Genomic DNA, 8328 nt, shown 5'->3' with positions numbered 1-8328 from the left:
TCAAAATATTCTTAACGAGGTTAAAGGCGAATCTTTGGACCTCAATGAATCTTCACACCCACCAGGCATGATGTCACGCAGGCGCGAATTACTATTTTTTTTAAAGCGAGAGCCAGGCACCATGACCTGTGAGAATGAGGAAGGAGGTGAGCGCCACTGTCACCACCTAGTACCATGGACACTAATAAAATTATTGTTATTATGTGGTCCTCTTACCAATAGGCCTTTGCTATTATTTAGCCTGAAGTAAGAGGTAGACTGATTTATAGGCATATATCTTGAATTATAAGAATTGAGAAATTGAGATTTAAGGAGTGGGCAGTCATATTCATTGACTTGAACAGTAAGGAGATGTAACTCCATCTCTACAAATCTATCAAATCTTTCAACATGCACAATAACATGGGAAAAGATGTATTTTGCTCTGAGTGATCAACTCACGGCACTAACCATTCTTTACGCCAGCACTTTCCCACCGACTTTCTACTGCATGGTACACTCGAACTTTCTGCAAATACAGACCCATTTTGATGCAGTGCCCTCAAGCACAGCATCTGGATCTGTGTGATCAGGGCAAAGAACTGTGTATCCCTTACTCTCGGGCTAACAACCCAAGGTGGGGTCGTGGTACATGATTTTGGGGTTGCAAGCTCTGAGGCAGCAATAGCAGCCTTGGAGGTTGGACTGTGTAGTGTGAGGCCCCTTAAATGTTTGTTATTTTTCTCTGTCAGCTGGTGTGGCTGAATAATGTGTTCTCCGAGACCTGACTGTTGGTGCGCATTCGCTTTTTTCAGCAATTTTAATGCCGCCCATCCACCTGGTCTCCCCCCCACCCCCCACCCCACCTCCCTCCATATCCTCACTTCGCTCAACAACATAACCCTCCCCACCCCCCGATCCACAACTCTCCACCCAGTCCTCTCACCCTGGTCATCCACTTGGGTACTCTAAACTTATAAAAAAGAAAAGAAAATTCACCCTTGGGTGACTGTGTGGAACTTGCGCATTCTCCCCGTGTTTACATGGGTTTCTTCCGGGTGCTCCAGTTTCCACCAACAGTGCAAAGATAGAACATAGAACATAGAACAGTACAGCACAGAACAGGCCCTTCGGCCCTCAATGTTGTGCCGAGCCATGATCACCCTACTCAAACCCACGTATCCACCCTATACCCGTAACCCAACAACCCCCCCTTAACCTTACCTTTTGTAGGACACTATGGGCAATTTAGCATGGCCAATCCACCTAACCTAGATGTGCAGGTTAGGTGGATTAGCCATGCTAAGTTACGCCTTGGTGTCCAAAGATGTGCAGGATAGGGCAGGGAAGTGGGCCTGGGTTGGGTGCTCTTTCAGAGGGCTGGTGCAGGCTTGATGGGCTGAATGGCCTCCTTCTGCATATAACTGTGGGAGTTATATGATTCTATGGTTCTATTTTTAAAAAGATCAGGGGAGTTGATCTGGTATTTTGGTCAATATTTATCCCTCAGTCAACATCATTAAAAAGATTATCTGGCCATTATCACATTGCTGTGGGGGCGCTGGCTGCTGTGCTTCCCGACATAACAAAAGCATTTCATTGGCTGGACAGCACCTTGGTACGTGGGACAATACATAAATGCCATCTCTCCGTTTGTTTAATCAGGATTTCCATAACTATTACAAAGCAATACAGGGAATGTGTTCCTTCAGAATCTTAATCGCTTCAGTGCGTTAGAAGAGTGCTTGAAACAAACAGTACAGAAATCAAATAGAGAAATCAAATGTTTTATGCCAATAATTTGGTAAAAACAGTCATCATGGATTCAGAGGAAGATCTTGCCTGACCAACATGTTAAACCTATTTGCTGCACCTTGACTTCCAAAAGCTTTCAACAAAATACTGCACAAAAGGTTACTGGTTAAGCTTAAAGCAATGGAGATTCAAAGTAAAGTCTGGAAATGATGTCAGTGGGGATCTGTGAGTGGAGTGCCGCAGGGCTCAATGTTGGGACCCCTACTGTTTTTAATTTACATTAATAACTTGAATTCAAAAGTTCAATGCAAACTAGTCAAATTCACAAACAATACCAAACAGTTGAAAATGAGGCAGCAGCTCAAAACCTACCAAATGAGCTAGAGAAATATGTAAGTGGGCAGATAAATGGTACGTGGAATTTTATACACAGATGCAGATGAGTGGGAAATACTGCATATAGGAATAAAAATATTGCATTAATGAAGGTGAAATTTAAAGGGATCTTGAAAATTTACTCAACATATCCGACTAACATGAAGCAGCAATCAATAGAGCAAATACAATGCTGAACTATGAAATGAAATGAAATGAAAAACGCTTATTGTCACGAGTAGACTTCAATGAAGTTACTGTGAAAAGCCCCTAGTCGCCACATTCCGGCGCCTGTCCGGGGAGGCTGGTACGGGAATGGTGGATCATGCTGTGGCCCAGAATCCTTATGAGACATTGAGAATTTTGTAACCCAGAATTATTACTCTCCTGCAATCCATCCCTCTGGATGTGGCCGATAGGAAGTACACCGAGCAGACCTTCATTAAAATTAGAGTGTGATGTGTTATATTACGTTTTGTAATATCTTGTTACTCATTTGCTTACTGCCAGAATGGTTGTATGCTTGATGTTCAGTAACACTCAAAGTCTTCAAATAAAGCAAATACTGTTTATTGAGTAACGATTATAAATTAACTATGGCCAGAATTCTCCAATCCCGCGGCCAAGTTCATGAAGAGCGGCGCCAACCACTCCGGCGTCAATGCTCCCCGATAATCAGGAATGCTCCCCACCCTAGGGGGCTAGGTCGACGGCAGAGTGGTCCCCGCAGCTCCAGCTGGCGCAGAACGGCCGGCGCAGGTTTGCGAATGCGCGGAACGGCCGGCGTGATTCCGCACATACGCCTGGGTTCCTGTCTCCGCGCCAGCCCCTGGGCAATATGGCGGAGCCCTACAGGGGCCCGGCGCAGAGGGACACAGGCCCCCATGGAACCAGCCCGCCCGCCGATCGGTAGGCCCCGATCGCGGGCTAGGCCACCATGGAGGTCCCCCCCCCCCCCCCCCCGGGGTCGGACCCCCCGCCCCTCATCCAGGACGGCCCCCGCACACAAATGCTATGGGAACCCATGCGCATGCGCAGAATCACGCCGGCCATCCCGTGTTGGACCTGAGTAACCCCTGCCGGCGGGATTCGGCCAAACTCGGCAACCACTCGACTCGTCGGGGACCAGAGAACCGCCGGGGGGGGGGTGCTTTCAACGGCCCCCGACCGGCGCGGCGGCAATCCCGCGGGCGCCCGAGAATTAGCGCCAGAGAATCGGAAAGCTGGCATCGGGTCGGCGGGGCGCGATTCCCGCAACCCCCCGGGGATTCTCCGACCCACCGCGGGGTCAGAGAATCCCAGCCCATGAGTTTGTTCACTCTTCAATAATTATAACTGTAGATTAGATTATTAAGATTAAATATATATAATGACTAACTACACCTGCACACTGAGCCATTTCTCTAACTGATACAAAGAAGTGGGAACTTACAGCTTATATACATATATCTGGTGCAGCCATCTAGTGGTTATCTAGCACTTGCTCATATTATTCGACAAATCTCTCCAAGATCATGAAAACCTCAGATGATGCTATCATTAGAAGAAACCTTCGTGATATTCTTCAAGTTAAAGATCAAAAACAAATTTTTCCTGATCTTGACTTAAATCACACTGTTTCAAGACATATTGAAATGAAATGAAATGAAAATTGCTTATTGTCACTAGTAGGCTTCAAATGAAGTTACTGTGAAAAGCTCCTAGTCGCCACATTCCGGCGCCTGTTCGGGGAGGCTGGTACGGGAATTGAACCGTGCTGCTGGCCTGCCTTGGTCTGCTTTAAAAGCCAGCTCTTTAGCCCAGTGCGTTAAACAAGCAACCAACAACAACATTCCCAATCCACCAATCAACAAGGACATTATACTTTCTATCTCACCTGTAAAATCAAGAAGATCCACAAGAAGAAAAAGAAAACCAAAAAATCAATCAATGAACTGTAACATAGTTCTAGTGTTTGCTGTACTTTGCAACCACTACATTTTGAATGTAAAATTTTCTTTTATATCCAAGAGAAAATGTTAACAAAAAGGGGGATGTAGTGGGACAATATTTACAGCTTAGACACTTGCCTGACAAGGCAATAACGTCGCCGCTGAGGCACAGAGACCTTCTAGTCATCTAGCCATCTAGTGGTTATCTAGCACTTGATTATGGATGTTAACCCTTTACATACATTCAGATATACAGATCACTACATGATGTTCAAAAACTAGAAGACAAAATCAACTGTGGACAGATGGAGGAAGTCATTTCACAGGCTGAGACTGAACTTTCTGTGGCATTAAAGATGACAAAGTGGAAAATTTGAGAGCCATTAATAGAAGAAGCCTATCACAATCAATGGCAATGACCACTTTAAACTTTGTGTGAATGGCAATGCTTTATTTGACAAACCATACTAGCCCGTCCATTCCAACCTGTATAGGTGTTATTAAAACAGATCTTTGAAACAAAGAAAATATAGCAAAAAGAGCCGAGATAGCCATGTTTGGGCTTGCAGATATTGTAGGTAGCATCCTGACAGGTAGTCAGTTGAATTTGGGTGTCAAACATTCTCCTTGGCATGCGTTCCATTATTTTGTACCACTTCAAACACAAAATATTGGATCTGATGTTCTTTAAAATATTAATTTTCGCAACTTGAAAATTGGCACAGGATGCACTAGTTTTCTGACTTCCTGCCACTTTCCACTTCACTTCTTTAGCACCTGCTGATCCATTAAAGTTTATTGTGGGATAGCAACGTATAGAAAATTAACTCTTTCACACTCACCCACCCAAAATTCAGGTTTGATATGCAGGGCGCGATTCACCGGAAACATTTCCAAGTGTTGTAGTGAGCGTGAATTGCCACGTGTTGCCCGCCGCTCGGCTCAGTGAAGCCTGCAACGTTATTCAACATTAATTGGTTGACTTAACGAGGCCCCAGGGGCTTCTCGCTGCAAATAACACCTCGCCAGCCAATGTGCTGGGACTGCGCACGCCAGCACCCCCCCCCCCCCCCCCCCCCTCCGCCACGCAGCTAACAAGGTCGAGCAGCACTTGCTCAGCAAACATGTAATAATGGTGCCAAGGAAACCAGCCCCAAGATTCGAGGGCTGGCCTGGGGCCGCTCCTGGATGCAGTGAAGGCCAGCAGTCACGGCACAGCTGTCATCTCCACCCTCCACCAGTGCAGATACACACACCTTGGTGGGAATTATTAGTGATCAGGCTCGTGGGGCCTCACTGCTGCTGATGTGCACCAGATGGAGGCAGGAGCCCCAAGGTGAGGCAGCAGTCAGGAAACAGCTGGATCCCAGCCTGATGCTGAGCCTTTGGAACAAAGTTTCTCAAAGCTGATGGAGACGCTAGGGAGCCACCAGGATGTTCAGAGGGAGATGTCAGTGTTACTCCAGTAGATTCGGGAAGAGTCCCAGAGGCTACAGGTGCAGGAGATGGTGCCGGCAATGCGTGGCACCGATGCCAACACTGCTAGGGTAGCGATCGCAGTGGAGAGCCTGTGGCACAACGTTGGCACCATGAGTGTAGGTGTCCAAGGCATCGCGCACTCAGTGACAGCCATGGCTGATGGCCTCGGCAGAATGTCCGACTTGCTGGGGAATGTGACCCAGTACCAGGCTGACCTTGATGAGGATCTGCGGGACATGTCCCGCTCTCAGATGGGGCATGGCCGAGGCCCTGCAGAGCATGTCCCTGTCGCAGGTGGGCATGGCTGAGGCGCTGCAGAGCATGTCCCTGTCGCAGGTGGGCATGGCTGAGGCGCTGCAGAGCATGTCCCTGTCACAGGTGGGCATGGCTGAGGCGCTGCAGAGCATGTCCCTGTCACAGGTGGGCATGGCTGAGGCGCTGCAGAGCATGGCGCAGTCACCGAAAAGCATCACTGAGGGTGACGACACAATGGTGCAGACTGTGGAGAACCACCATGGCTAGCTGAGCCAGACAATGCAGGGGCAGCCGGGATTTCAACCAGCTGCCACTCAATCCCAAGGTGAACCCCAGAGCGCCTTGGCACCGGTCGGGAGGAGGGGATGCTGGGTGCCAACCCGTACCTGTCCCATGGAGTGGCAACGGTGAATACAGCTCCCCTGAGTTTCACCCCTTTGATGGGGCCACTTCTCGCAGGCAGCACACGGGACAGGGTGCCACGGCTGGGAACATGCTGCCAACAAGTGAGCCGGGGTTCCTAGTCCCCAGAGCCCCGAGAGGACGCCCATCAGGAGCATCAAGGGCCACGGTATGAGGTAAGCAGCCGGCTGCTCCCACCTCTGATGTGCATCCTGAGGACACACCTAGACGCAGCGGTAGATCTAGGAGGGCCAAGCACATTGAGGATCACTGCGGCATCGGAGTAGGGGGCATGGGGTGGGGGAGGTAAGTAGTGGGTGGGGTGGGGTGTGGGGGGTTGCGGGGAGACGGACGACACTATCGGGAATGGGGTTTGTACAAGACATTGAACAACTTTTTGTACAACCATTATGATGCCTCTGTCACTTTCATCCGCAATATGGGCTGACCCCGGACCCTTACCCATCTCCCCAGGCAACCCCCTTCCCCCGCCACCCCCACCTCCCGTGGCGCTCACCCACCCTCCGGCCATGAACATGTCCCTCGAGCTATGTCCCATCCCCTGCTGTTCGGATATTGCAAGTGTGGTGTTACCTCCCGCAATGTTCAAGCACAGTGTCCATGCATCAAGGTGTGATTGGGATGCTAGGTAATGACTCCTAAATGCTACATGGCCCACCCACCCACGGGAATCCACTTGGCTCACTTGCTCAAATGCTCAAGTCCCTATTAGCGCTTGCCTTGTCCTCAGCAGTCAGTAGGGTTATGGGTGATCAGTGGGGCAGGTGGGCAGGGACAAGGGTTGCCCCCGGAATGAGGTTGGGATCCAGGGGTTGGCATGAAATGTGCCACGAGCAATTACCCCCCCTTCGGTTTTCCCCAGCGCCTCTCCCCCTCCGACCCTCCCACGGCTGCCACCCCTGCGGAGGGTCCCCCATTACCCACACTGGGGTGGCAAGCCCAGCACATCCGAGCTCTTTGCCTGTGCGTAAACATTGCTACTCACCTCCTCAGCTCCCTGATGCACGATCAATCACTACTGAAGCAAAATTGTAGTCCAATTGAAAGTTTTAATGAACAAGTAGTTACCCCAGCAGCTCTGGTACAGAATGCCTGCTGTGGGTGAAACACAGACTCTTATGCTCCGCCTGCTGGGTGGAACCAGCAGGCAGGTTCTACCACTCATGTTACAGTATAAGGTACATCCCACCTATGTACCGCGATACCCCTAATATAGCCTACCACATTCACCCCCTGTTTAAAAAAGAGTCCAGCGGGAGTGGTGGCCTTGCTTTTACAGTGTAGAGGTTATAGCGGTACCCTTCGGTGCCTTTACATGCAATACACATATTTACAGACAATTATTTACAAGTTCATTTTACAATGAGACTATCAGCTGGTCGGGGGCCCTGGTCGTCCTCTGCGATCATCGCAGTCCTGGCGGTGATGCTGGTGTTGGCTCGGGCATCCGTGGCTCTGGGAGCGTGTCGTCTTCAGCTTCATCACATTCGGATGGGGCCAGTGGGAGGACGGATCCTCCTGGGAAGGGGGCTGCGGTGGTGTGCGCTGGTGAAAGAATGATTGGGGTTGGTGGGGGGGAGGGGGGGAGGGTGGGGATCCAGCGGGGGTCAGATCCCGGAGGGAGACCATGTCTTGTCGGCCATCGGAGTGCGCCACATAGGCATACTGGGGGTTAGCATGGAGGAGATGTACCCTCTCGACCAGTGGGTCCGACTTGTGGGCCGTACGTGTTTGCGGAGTAGGACGGGTCCGGGGGCTGCCAGCCATGTTGGGAGCGAGGTCCTCGAGGAGGACTTCCTAGAGAAGGAAAGGAGACATTCATGAGGTGCTTCGTTGGTAGTAGTGCACAGTCGTGATTGGGTGGAGTAAAGTGCGTCGGGGAGGACCTCCTGCCATTGGGACACTGGGAGATTCTTGGACTGTAGGGCCAGTAGGAGGGCCTTCCAGACCGTCCCGTTCTCCCTCTCTACCTGCCCGTTTCCCTGGGGATTGTAACTGGTCGTCCTGCTGGAGGCAATGCCTTTGCTGAGCAGGAATTGACGCAGCTCATCACTCATGAAGGAGGACCCCCTATCCCTATGGATGTAGGTGGGGAAACCGAACAAGGTAAAGATGCTGTGGAGGGCTTTAA

General features: G+C 50.2%; 1 pseudogene; it reads left to right on the top strand.

Annotated features, from left to right (window-relative positions):
* The first annotated feature begins 2406 nt into the window (after positions 1 to 2406).
* Positions 2407 to 4468, top strand: LOC119966823 (annotated as a pseudogene).
* The last annotated feature ends 3860 nt before the right edge of the window (positions 4469 to 8328 follow it).

Source organism: Scyliorhinus canicula, chromosome 6 (assembly GCF_902713615.1).
Source record: "Scyliorhinus canicula chromosome 6, sScyCan1.1, whole genome shotgun sequence".
Lineage (NCBI taxonomy): Eukaryota > Metazoa > Chordata > Chondrichthyes > Carcharhiniformes > Scyliorhinidae > Scyliorhinus > Scyliorhinus canicula.
Note: the sequence above shows the minus strand (reverse complement) of the source record. Positions and strands in the feature narration are given on the sequence as shown.